Genomic DNA, 12,830 nt, shown 5'->3' with positions numbered 1-12,830 from the left:
GCACAGGACACCTACACGAATGTGGTGGTCGTAAAATCGTAGGGCAGCACCTTTCCCTTTCCTCCCTGCTACACAACGCTCAGGGCCGGGGCAGCTTTGTTCAGTGTCCCAGTCCTCAGAGGACGGAGAGAAAGACCAGGCGGGAAACAAAGTTTGGGCGAGGAGCCAGCCCAAGGGCAGAATCTAGTTGCCTTTGGGGAAGTGTGTTCCAGGGGAAAATCGGCCTCAGCAGGTGGGAGAAGAATCTCTACTCAACTCTCCCACGCTGGACCCGCAGGACCCGGCTCCTGGGGGCGTCCCGCAGGGAGCCGGGGCTCCGCGGGCCTCAAGGGCCGGAGGACCCCGCGGAGGGGAAGTGCGAGCATTGAACACCGGGGACGAGAAATATCCGCCCCCCGCCGCCCATCCCATCCTCCGCCTCCGGACAGGTCCTGCTTTCACAGGCATTTGGTCTCTTCAGCGGGCTGGAAAAGAGTTTCTCAGCGTTTAGACTTGCCGGGACACAGCTATGCCTAAGATTTTGTCGCATTGTTAACCCCCCAGCTCTGACCCTCCAAGACAGCCCGCATCCCCTGCATCCCGCCCCAGCCTGCTCACTGCCCGGGAGCCGTGGCACACAGACACCCTGCGAGCCTGAGGTGCCCGCGCTCCGTACCCAGGGCTCAGCCACGCCGAATTCCACCAAGCCGCGGGGCTGTGTCAGGGACCAGCTGGTGGAGCGCCGGGCCCCAGGGGCACCCTGTCCCGCACGCCCTTCTGGGCTCTCCCCGCGGTGCCGGGACGGTGGCACACGGGAGAAAGGGGGGTCCTCAGATGCGGGGTAGAGCAGGGGCTCCGGCAGATGGAGGGAACCTGGGTGCCCTGCAAATAACGCGGGTGTTTCAACCACTGGCTGGAGCTGCGCGGACACCGCAGCCAATAAACCTGCCCAGAGACCCGCTTCTCGTGTGGTAACAGCGCTGGTTTTGTGTCAGCCCCCGAGTACTTCCAGACGGGTGTTTTTGTGCGTAGAGTTTGAGTTTCCTATACCAGATGACAATGTTAAAGATTTTATCCCCTCCCATCTCTGCACAGCTCCAACTGAACTTCCCGGAGCATCAAAATAAACCCCCTACAGCGGTCAGGATATAGGTCACCTCTCTAAAAGGAAACACAACCCTTCCAAAAATATAAAACATCTTTGACGTAGAAAAAAAAATACTCTTTTGTCTCTGAGCATCCTCTGTCGGTGTAAATAAAACGTGACAGGCGGGGGATAAAATAAGAAGCGGGATGTTTCGAGATCACAGGAGAGGCGAGGTGCCGGCGCAGCGCGGGCAGCCGGGCGGCGGCAGCAGAGCAGGAGGCTCTGGGCAGGTGGAGGCTCTACCGCGCTCCCGGGAAGGAGTCAGGCTGGGGGCTCAGGCAGACCTCCGAGGGAAGGCTGCAAAAGACACGCGCGAGGGATCCGATGCCCTCCACCCGTTCACATCCTAGAGGCTTCTCGGTGGTAAAGGTCGCACAAGTGCCAGCCAGCAGCGCCAGCGCAAAATATGTTAGCGGCAGCCCTTGTAGGGATTCATCGTGTCTCTGCAAGGCTGTAGGAAGAGTCAACCCCCCGTCTCCCGATCCTGCTCTGCATACCCCGTTGACAGCCGCGAATACGGGCAAACACGCTTTGGCCCGAGATCTGAACACACGGCACCTTTTTGACTGGCTTCTCCCCCGCCCAAGTTTACATTCCGATCAAATGAGATTTCTAACTTTACACATTGTCAATAATTTTCATACATGCGCCGACCTTAATTACTTTCCATACCATTTGCAGCAGACAAATAGTTTCAGTGGGGTGAGAGAGCCAGCCGTGCCCCCGGCCCTGGCGGAGGGCTGCGCTTTTCCCCCGCCCCAGGAACTCCCCCTCACCCCGAGCCCTGCGGCCGCCGCCGCTCCCGGCGGGACAGCATCCTCTTCCCGCAGAAACCCGCGTGGAAAGCTCCGCGGGACGCCCCCGGCGCCAGGCAGCGGGGCTCGTCGGGTGGGCAGCGAGGGGGGAGCCCTCGGGGGCCGGCTGGCGTGTCGGTAGCATCGCAGGGGTTGTGAAGGTCTTTTAATTTCGGGGGAAGAAGGGCTCGGAGCGATGCGCGCAGCCACCGCCGGGCGACCCTGCGCGCCCCTCACCCGCATCGCGGCGGTGCCCGCAGCCCCGGCCCCGAGCTGGGGAAGGCACTAATCAGGAGCAGCTTTCCCCGCTCTCTCCTTCCCTCCCCGCCGCCTCCCCCTCCGTACCCCCCTCTCCTTTCGTGAGAGGTTTGCATTAATTTTTAAGTAAAGCCCATAAAACATAACGACCCACTCAAAGGTAGGGCAGAGTTACTGAGTGCCGGATTATTACATGATTTACGAACATAGTTTGGAAAAAAGTAATAATCCAAGATCGCACCTCAGCAGCGAGCCTGCCAGGCCCGGGCACGGCTGCTGTGGCAGCGGTCCCGCTACCTCCCGCCTCGGTGACCCTCAGTAGGGCCGGTTCAAGGTGTGGGAGCAGGAAACCGTAAAACCAATTTTAAATTTTTTGTTATTTTGTTGTTGTTGTTGTTGCCTTTTTTTTTCGTTTTCCGGGGGGCTGTGGGTTTTCCGGCTGCATCTCCCCACCTCTCCCCCTCCATACACACCTTTTTACACCGATACCTCCAAAGCCCTGTGTCTGCTACGATCCTCCGCCAGATCAAAGGGAAAGGGGGAGCAGTTGTGCCTCTGGGGTCCATGTCCCCCCCACTCCCATCACCCTTTCTCTCCCTCCTCCATCCGGGAGGCTTTTATTGATGAGCTGCCTTCGAGTCCCCGCACGAAATGTCCCTGAAGGGTTTAGACAATTCATCAGCCATCACTTTCGGTATCTGCTTCCTCCCTTTCAAATACAATCCTCGCACACCACGCTGGGAGGGGAGGGGAGCCGACTTGAGACCAGAACAGCTACATAATCAACGTCAAAATGATACCACTGACCTTTCGGAATCATGGAGTCCCGGCCAAAAAGCCCTCCTCATTATTTATTTTTCCTTTTTTTTCTTATTTTATTTTAATTTTTTTAACTTTCACTGCCACACCATTTACACCGTTATTGCTTGCTTTCCCAAATTCATTAAGGCTTTGCAGATTGGCAGATCCAGCTCCTCCACCGCAGCAGAGGAGCAAAAAAACCCGAAAATACAACGTGAGGTTTTAAAACCATGTCCTCGCAAGCTGTCCATCTCCTCCCCGCGGTGTATTCGGGAGAGGAGGGAGGGACCGGGGACCACCGGGATGCCCGATCTACCCCAGGAGGGGACCCCCGGCCCCGCGGCGGCCGCCCGGCCGCTCCGCTGGGTGGCGCTGGGATCCTGGGAATGGGGGCTCGGGCATCCCTCACCTGCCGGGACAGGAGCCCGGGGACCCCGCCACCCCCAGCCCAAGGCTGCCAGCCTCGCCCTCGCTGGGCACCTTCCCACAACAGCTCCTGAGCCTCCCAGTTTTAAAGATACGTCTATATCGATATTTTTCTCCCCCTGCTCAGATGAGTTATGCCACTGCATGGAGAGGAATAGGGGAGACCCCTCCGATTTCAAAGGGCCCCTTGTTTGGCTCTCATGTCATCCCTACCGATAACGCCAGCCATGCCTGCTTCTTGCCACGAAAATAAATTCCCAAGCTGACAGGCGGAGAGGGGCGGCCCCCAGCCGTGTCCCGCTCCTCCTCGTAGGCTGCGTTTAAACATCTCACATCACTCCAGAAGCGAAAGATCTCGCCTCGGATTTGTCCCAGGGCAGAGCAATATCCTCTGCTTATAAAGACCTGCTATGCCTTTTAAACACGGGGCTGACATCACACGTACATTATATGTTCGTCTTTATTAAAACTTTGAGAGAAGTTTTTATAGTTTGGACCGAAGGGAGAGAAGGCTGAGATTTGTTGGGAGGGATGGTGCTGGTTATGTGGACCTAAATAAACCTCTTGTCCTGGGTCTGGGCAGTGAGCAGGGAGCCTGGGGCTCCCTCTGCCATGGCCAAAGGGGAAACCTGGATGCCAGGCCCTCGGGCAGTGCATGGGCACAGGCTGCTTCTTCCCAGAGGTCTCTCAAGGGCAGCTTGACACCCACTTTGGCTGGAAGGAAGAAACATTTGTGGCTGCTTGGGTGTGAAAAGCCATTTGAATGGCACCAGAGAAGAAGCAGAAAAATGTCCAAGTTGATGCAGTCATGAAGGCATTTTACTATTCCTCTTCTGCAAACCCAGACAGCCTTTAAAGCTGCATGTGACATGGAAAGCAATGGATCTCTTCCAGCACTAGATATAGTTAAATTCCCTTCTCTTCCTTGTCTTCAGTCTTCAGAAAAACAAAAAGGCAAATAAAAATAGGATAAAATGGATTTGAGGGACAATTTTTCTTTAGCCTTTCTTTATTTCCTTTCCCTTGTCTTCATTCTTCTTCATGAAAAGAAAAAAAATGAAAATACTTTCATCTTCCCACCCTGGTTGAAGGACCTCAGGATGGAGGGATAGCTCCTGTGGTTAGAATCTGGCTCCATCTCCAGCTGTCACCCCAGAAATACAGCGTCATGCACGACAGAAGTGAGGAGAGCAAATTAATGCTCTGGGAGTTTACAGCTTTCTGGATCTGATCACAGCACTTCCCAAGCCATGTCCAAGGAAATAGGTTCTATACTCACTGTGTTCTGGAGTCCTGTCCTTGTTGTACATCCAGTCCCAGGGCAGTGCAGCCACGGTGTGCAGTGGGAATTGGCAGATGCTCTTGTAGCACAGCAAATACACAGTGAGGGAAATTGTGTGGAGTGCCTGATTCAGGCTGCACATGAAAACAGAAATATGTCCTGTCCCCCTTTTCCAGAGGCTCTGCACTGGAACAACAGTGTGCATCTTCATGGGATAGAGGCTTAATTTCCTGCATTCTGAGAAGACATTAGCTAAAGTGTCTTATGGCTAACCATGCATCTGATTATTTCAACAGATCAGGCATACTGGCTTGGAGGCTCTGAAGACATCTAAGAGAGGGCCAAGAAATAAGTGGAACAACAGCCGTGAAGAGGATGAGACGTAGAGATTTCCCCCAGGGAAGGCAGCTCTGCTGCTTCTCATAGTACTGAGGATAGAAAGTCCTGTATTTATTCAAATTCAGCTATTCAAATCCTGCTTAATTTTAATTAGGCTTTTCCCCCCTCTTCTACTACTAACCCTTCTACTCTTTTTGTTCTCATGAAAGAGACAGAAAGAAAAGGAAAAAAAATCCCATGGGCCTTAATAGAGCAGGAGCATATCTGTTTAACAGAAAACATCACATCTTTTGCTCTCCAAATTGAATCTTATTACAGACTCACTCCAAGAAACACCAGACCCAAGAGGAAGAGGACATGGCCTTTTCTTCCAGCTAGAAAAATGCTAGTGAAGCAACTGACTGGGAGATGAATCTGTTGCCAAAGTTGTCCTGCCAGTAACTAATTTATTCTCCAAAGCACAACTTATTCCAACTCTTGAAATCTGCAGTGTGGATCCAAGGGGAAATTGCCTCACAGAAGGTAGCAGGTTCAAGTCTCTGAGCTTCACACAGAAAAATGAATCTGGTGCTGAGGGTGAAGATATGTCATTTTCTTTAAAAATTTGAGCACTTGTAGCACTCTGGCACATTCACCTCACCAGGATATCTGGATGTAGAAATAACTAGCAGGGATATTTGTGCACATCCAGATCATATCTCAATGATTGTCTGTCTTTTCAAATCATCAATAATTTTATTTTAAAGTTATTTGTTCCCAGAGACTGGACCTAGCCCTGCAAAATGGCACATTCCCAGCTGATAGTCAGGAGCAACAGGATTGTCATCAATTACTTAGCTCCTAAATGGAAAACCATAAAAGATTTTTTATATATTGGTATAAACACACTTTTGCACACACACAGAGCTTTTACCTTGGTATCTTTACATAAGCATACATATGGCATGTACCTAAAGCATTTGCATAAACTCACCAGCAAGTGCAGTCCAGACAGGCTGTGTGTTAAAGAAGCAATTATCCATGTACAATTCATGTATCCATGTACAATTATCTTTCTTTCCATGATGTTTCCCTCAGCTGTGGCTCACTCCATTCCCAACAGAACTACTGAGTAATGTCAGGGTGACCAACACAGAGGTGAAATCTTAGCCATGCCATTTTGCAAATGGTATTTATGCATGAGGTAAATCTGATATCACTGCATTTGTCTGGGTGCATTGGTGATCTCTGATGTAGGTGAATAAGATGTGGCAGCATAAGTATTCTTCATGTAAGTTACTTGGTGATGCCTTTGGTTTACAGGATTGGAGGGATGTGATAGAAATTTGCCTGGTTTGTGCCTTGATCCCTTCTCCATGCACACTGTTGCCTTTTGGGACTTGCGTGTTTTGATGGCACAGAGAAATTCTCAGACCTGGAGGACTATTGTTAACTAGACACTCATTTTCTGTGGCTATCTGAGTGGATCAATAAGTACCTTGAATCACTGGTTACTTATTGATCTGCTCCTGGGTAGATCTGGTGAAGAAGGAAGCCCAGCAACAGAAGGAGGGAGGAGAATTGAAAGACTGGCACAAGAGTGAACTTACCAAAATGGCTGTAGAAGGCAAGGAAAGGTGTAAAAGCTTATGTGACCAAAAAGCCAATGATAAAACTAAACCTCAGTTCTAAAACCAGAGCAATCTTGATGGACAGGATAATAGGATTGTTTCTTATCCCATTGGCCTTGATTTTCCATTCACTTCCACTGCAATAAACAAGGAGTAATTCAGATAAGTTAATGAAACTGTGTTAGTGCTACTCTGGAATACAGAGCTTATTGAAGCCAATGGAAATTTTACTGTGAACATGAGTAAAAGCAGGAGCGGGGAAAAGCAGGCTTACAGCTTTCCTCCATTTTGCATGTTTTTGTACAGAAGAATTAATCAGCACTAATATCTCAGTGCAACTGGAACAATGCAGGCACATTGAAAAAAAGTGGAAGTGGTGGGGTTATTTTTGGGCTCCTGCCATTGGGTGCAGTCCATTTCTGAGGCTATGAGCTGGTCCTCCATGCAACCACCATGAGAGGGTGTTCAATTGGCCTTGCTGTCAGGAGTTGGGGTGGAGTTTGAAGTAGCTGACAAGTGCATTAGAAAAAATAAATATAACTGGAATGCTTGGGAAGTTACCTCATCCAGAGCTAGAAAATAATTTGGACTGCTGTGAGAAGGAATATTTGAAAAAAGATTATTCAGTAGGAATATGCTTGGATTGGCTATTAATCCCCAGCGCTAAGCATATTTTTCTATATTTCTGCAATTATATTATTGCCAGCTACTGTGGGACAATTGACAAATAACATCTGGTCACAAAGCCTGTTCAGGGTGATGGAAAAATCACTACAGCGGCAATTAAAATGCTTAGAGCCAAAGAATAAAACAGCATGCAGCAATCAAATGAAACAGAGCATACTCTACAGTCAACAGTTTTTCTCCCTCCGTTTTAAACACAGCAGTGCCAGTCCTAGTTGTAACAAGCACAGACTCATTGCTTTCTCAAGTGGTTCCTGCAGACTATCCTGACACATTAAACTAACCAGGATTTTTGCATCAAATTCTGCTCGATCCTAGATGGGGCTTCATGCATCCACAGTTGTTCTATGAAGAAATACATATTTCAATTAATGCTTCATACTTTTTGATAAAATATCCTTAGATTTAGAAAGCTGAAAACATTTTTGTTCCTTTCTGGGTTTAATTCTTTGCTGTCCCTCTTTTCTTGATTTGCTTCCTCTTTTTTTCTTTTTCTTATCAGCCTGAACAGAGAGTGGAAATAGGGCAGTGAAAATTGCTTTCAGTTTGTCTTATTTCTGAACACCTTATGCATTTGCTTAATTTATAATTTAGCAGACAACTTTTGCATAAAAAGAAATACCTCACAATTACCCCTGTACATATATATAATGCTATATGTGGCACATTATGAAGAAACATGAGTGGATGTTTACAACTCAAGCCATATGATTCTTTCAGTTTACAGGAACAGTTTAAAAGATCTGTTCAATAGCCGAGGTGTATACATCAGTAGAATGATTACCTTTAAACTTTTGAAACAATATTTCAGCAACAATTTCCTTGTCTACAACTTTACAAGGCTGTAAATAGCCCCTGTGTGCATAATGAATTCTGACATCATAGGCCAGGGTTCTTATACACAGCAGGTTTTCCAGAACTTTTATGAGCAAGTTACACCTTGAGGCAAAACTAAACCCCCCAACTTCTATTATAAATGTTACAATAAAATGTTCCTTTGAGTTTTCCTAGAGCTCAATGTTCCGTCTTTTTTCCTTTCCAAGTCATTCTTTCTGTGCCATGCCCGGATTTGATACATGAAAAATGTGTTTTGCTGCAGACATATTGGATATTAGGTATGGTTACAAGGTGTTTTTTATGGCTAGGCTTGCAGGACCAATGTAACAAGGTGATAAAGAACAAAATCTCTTGCTCTTACAATACTGTACTCAAGGCTGTTGCTATTCCTACATGAACCACATGCGGTGATTTTGTTTATCCAAGTGCTGGGTGTAAAAAACTCCAGTATGTCACTAGCAAGGACTGGGAGGAGAAAGAGTCAAATGATTTTTTCAAAAGATTGAATAGAGACAGGCTTGCAATGAAACTATTCTGTGTAGCCTGTGTTTCTCTTCACCCAGTGCTGTGGTGAGCCCACCTAACAGTGCTGCTCTAGGTTCCTTCGTATTCCACCACAAAGCTGATGAAAGGTCTTTCTCCTCAGTTTTCCCACAGTAGCCCAGGCTTTAGAAACACAAACAAATTAAACTAGATATATAAACTAGATATTAAGCTGATACATGCAGTCTCCTTTTAATCACTAGAGCCATTCCCAGCAGCTAAAAGTGACCCTGGTTAGAGAAAATAAAGAAACATCCCTTCTGTCCTCTGCATTGTAACTGGGCAAGCCACTTCCATGTACATTTCTGAGCAGTAGACTAGCTAAAGGGTGGGGACAGTTGAATTAGCCAAGAAAGCACTTAAAAAGATGCAAGCAGGCATCATTCCTAGGTGAAAAATGCAAATGGTAGTGCATCCTTACGGTGTAATGTCCCTTCCCAACCCTTCCTGTACAGAAAAGATTTCATGACATTGTGACCAACACCTGGCTGTGCACAGGAAAAAGAAATGTAGGCAAGGTGAACTGAAGGTATTTATACAATCAGCTGCTTACTGAATGTGTGCTGCTGTCAAATGGCCATGCAAACAGCCCCCATTCCTGCTTTTGACCCCAGTTTCCCCTTCAGTTTCAATTCTGCATCTGCGCTTGCATTTCTGGTATCCTCTGGTATGAAATGACCAAAATCTACACTGAGACTATATATCTAAGGTAGAAGAGCTTGATTTGCACACTCCCTCTGTGCCTTCAGGTTGAAAAGCTGTGTACAATGTGGAGCTACTTTTTCTTTGGATTCCATTTCACCTTGGTCTGTGGAAAAGCAGAGTTGTCAGGTAAGAGGATCAAGGCAAGTGGAGGCAGCACCACTTAGCTGGTGCTGCTAGGGCAGAAAAATTCACTTCAGATCTCTGTCAGGAAACAGTTTTTTTAGAAAGCTGATATTCTTCTCCTTTTACAGACTCATCAGACGAACATCAAAATGATGACAGAGTTTTCCTTGGCCCATTTCCTATGGCAGCAAAGCATCTTCCCAGCGCTGCCCCTCCGGCTCCTCAGCACACTGTAAGTTTCATTGTTGCTGAAGTAGGTTATCTAGAGGTCAGTAGGCTAACAGGGTGTTTGGATTTCCTAAAATTGTGCCTGTCCTTAAACGTGGCAAATGGGATTGTTTACCCACCACTCCGTGCGCCTGGACCGCACACTAAAAGCTGCTACACAATGCTGCTATTCCTGCTTCCCTGCCTCTTCCCTGCAGGTATTCAGCTTTTCGTGGGGGGGCTCATTAAGGTTCATAAAACACAGTAAAGGACCTGGCTGGAGACACTTGTAATTCTACAGGTCCACAATGTGGGATATGCAATAAAAACGATTGCATAGCTGGAAAGAGATGTCCTCAATAAAAGGCTTAATTGAAAGCAGCCCTGATGGTCAAAGTGGTATCAAGAGGAAGGAACTACCATGACACTAAGGTTTGAATTTGTTTCCTCTGACACTGATTTCCTGTATGGCTTTGAGCAGCAAGGCACTTAATTTCTTCAGAGCTCTGTTTCCCACCCATAAAACAGGGATAAGAAGGTTGCTTTTATTTTATTGCATTTTATCTTACTTATTTGGGCTGTGAGTCCTTCAGCACAAAACCTGTCTCTAGTCAGCTAACAGTATCCATGTGGATGGCTGTTTAAGGGGCCAGCATTACCCTATCAAATGACAGAGAATATCTCTGTTCTCTTCTGCTATTTTGTGGTTGAAGAGGGTTTTATTATGAAGTGCAGGAGTGAGTGTTACATTCTGCTCTTCTTCCTAGACCAGTAAAAAAGCCTCTTTGCTAGAACTCAGCTGAATTATTGAGGGCCTTTTTGGGGCTTCATTAAGAACTACATTATTCCTATTTATCCCAATGTACTGAGATAATTTCACTGTCTTCACACGTATTTTACCTTCTGTTTTTTCTCAATAAAATATACCTGTAAAAGAGCAACCCAATTAATATTCTAAACTGGAAACTTTCCACTAATGTCAACAGCTTTGGATTGAGTATGAGAAACAAGGAAGAATGTCCAACAATAATTTTTTTACTTCTAAAGTAGTGATAATCATAAAGAAGTCCTGGTCCTGGTTAAGTGAGTGACATTTCTATGGCTTTTTGCTTTTCCTAAACACAATATTCAAACTCAATCTTAACTTTGGCTGCTGTTCACTGAAAATACAGCATAGCACGAACACTTAGTACTCCTGCTACATTTTCTTGCCCATTTGTGTCATGTGGATAATGTTACAAATCACACATTACTTTGCTTACAGATTGACACTCAAACATTACTGTTAAAAAGGCCTTAGGTGCACAGTGAAATTTTGGGCCAGAAGAAGACAGTTTTGGAGAGGCTGAAAAATCACACAAATTTTGAAAACATCTATGTCTACCTTAAGGGTACAGGAAGTTAAGGAGCTTTTACTGGAATATTAAAACATATATAATAAACTGAACTTATGAGGTTCACATAATTCTGTCTTCTTGTCATGGCTTCATACTGTTTCCCTCCTGTGCATGCCTGGCACCCATCCTGGAAACCACCACTGGGGTGAGCAGCAAGTAGCCTGAGGGATGCATCTACATATAGAAAAAGTAGCCAAAATGACAAAGTAGAGGCCATTCCAATAGGTAATGCCCACCACATCACTTCCAGTTGTGCCTGCACCAGACAGCTGCAGGAGAGATACCATGGCACTAGGAGCTGCACTGGGGACAAGGGACCCAACATCCACCCCAAACCCAGGCTTGTACAGACATGAGAGACCACTTGAAGGGTGATGACCATCAACTGCCTGCTGTTTTGAGGGAATGTAGGGCCAGGCTGAGTGCATGCAAATACTCTGAGCCTGAGCAGCATAGTTCTTTTCAATATACTGCTGATTAAGGCAACCATAAAAGTGAGGGTGGCCCACAGGCTGGGCTAGTGGACACAACTGAGTATTCTCCGTGGTTTGCAAACAGGGAAGTTGCTGTAGTATGTACTATGTGTTTTTTAGACCAACCAAAATCTGATGAGTAGCTGTAGTGTGAGTTGTTCCAATCCCCTTCGGGGAACCTGGGAGAGACAGGAAAAAAGGAGTTGTTATCTTTAGCAAAAAGTGATCCCATGTATGCTTGAGCCTTATTGTTGGTTGCCTTTAGTAACACATGGGCTCGTTCTTGGTATCTTTGAAGGTAAAGTTGTGTGATTCTTTATTGATATGGTGTTAAATAGAAGTCATTGAGGTAGAAGGTGTGTATAAGACAAGTCGTAATTTTGTATGTGAGCCTGTGAAAGACTTTTCTAGAGGAAAAGGCAGAAGGTGCCATGAGTGCAGTGTCTAAAATAAACACTAAATAAATAAAATTGAGAGATGAGAGATCATTTGTGGTCAGAGAGGTTGTTGATGGTCAGTGGCAGACTTCAGAAGGGCACAGAAATGGTCTTCAGACTGCTCGCCCTGTTGTTCTGTGCAGTAGGAAGTACTTAAGTTGGAGACATCATGGGAAGATGACTTGTGATAGTGTTTTGCTGTTGTATTGGACTAAAGTGTCTTACATTTCTCTGACTTCTTTTTCTTGTGTGAGTGCAGAGGAGCCACAGCCAGCCGTGACCCTACCCAAATGTGAAATAAGTTTGGGGCTTGGGAGAGTCACAGCTCCTGTCCTTGTAAGTAGGGAGTCAGGCAGGAACAGGTAAGTGCCAGAGGGGAGTGTGTGGCTGAGCAAGGGGACCAGATAGAGTCTCTGTGTCTGCTGATCATGAACTTTGTGTGCTCTGAGAAAGAAGAAATAAAAGAAGATGTCCAGGTAGTTAAGCAGGGAGAAAGCATTTCTTAAGAGAAGACAGAAGTGGCTTGAAAAGACTTTTGGTAGGAGTCCACAGCTAAATGATCATCCTGACACCTCTTGGGGGGGTAGAATGGGGAGCCTTATAAAAGCCATCCCAGAAACAGAGCTGAGAATGATAGGGCAGTGAACTCAGCACTTGGGATCTCTCTACACTAATGCTAATGGTATGGCAATGAAAAAAAAGTATCCGAAGCATTAGACTACAGCCAAAGATAAGTTATAACAGGTATTGTAGAAACTTGGGAGATGGATTTTATGAATCAGAATAAA

Source organism: Camarhynchus parvulus, chromosome 2, assembly GCF_901933205.1.
Source record: "Camarhynchus parvulus chromosome 2, STF_HiC, whole genome shotgun sequence".
Lineage (NCBI taxonomy): Eukaryota > Metazoa > Chordata > Aves > Passeriformes > Thraupidae > Camarhynchus > Camarhynchus parvulus.
This window is presented reverse-complemented; position numbering follows the sequence as displayed.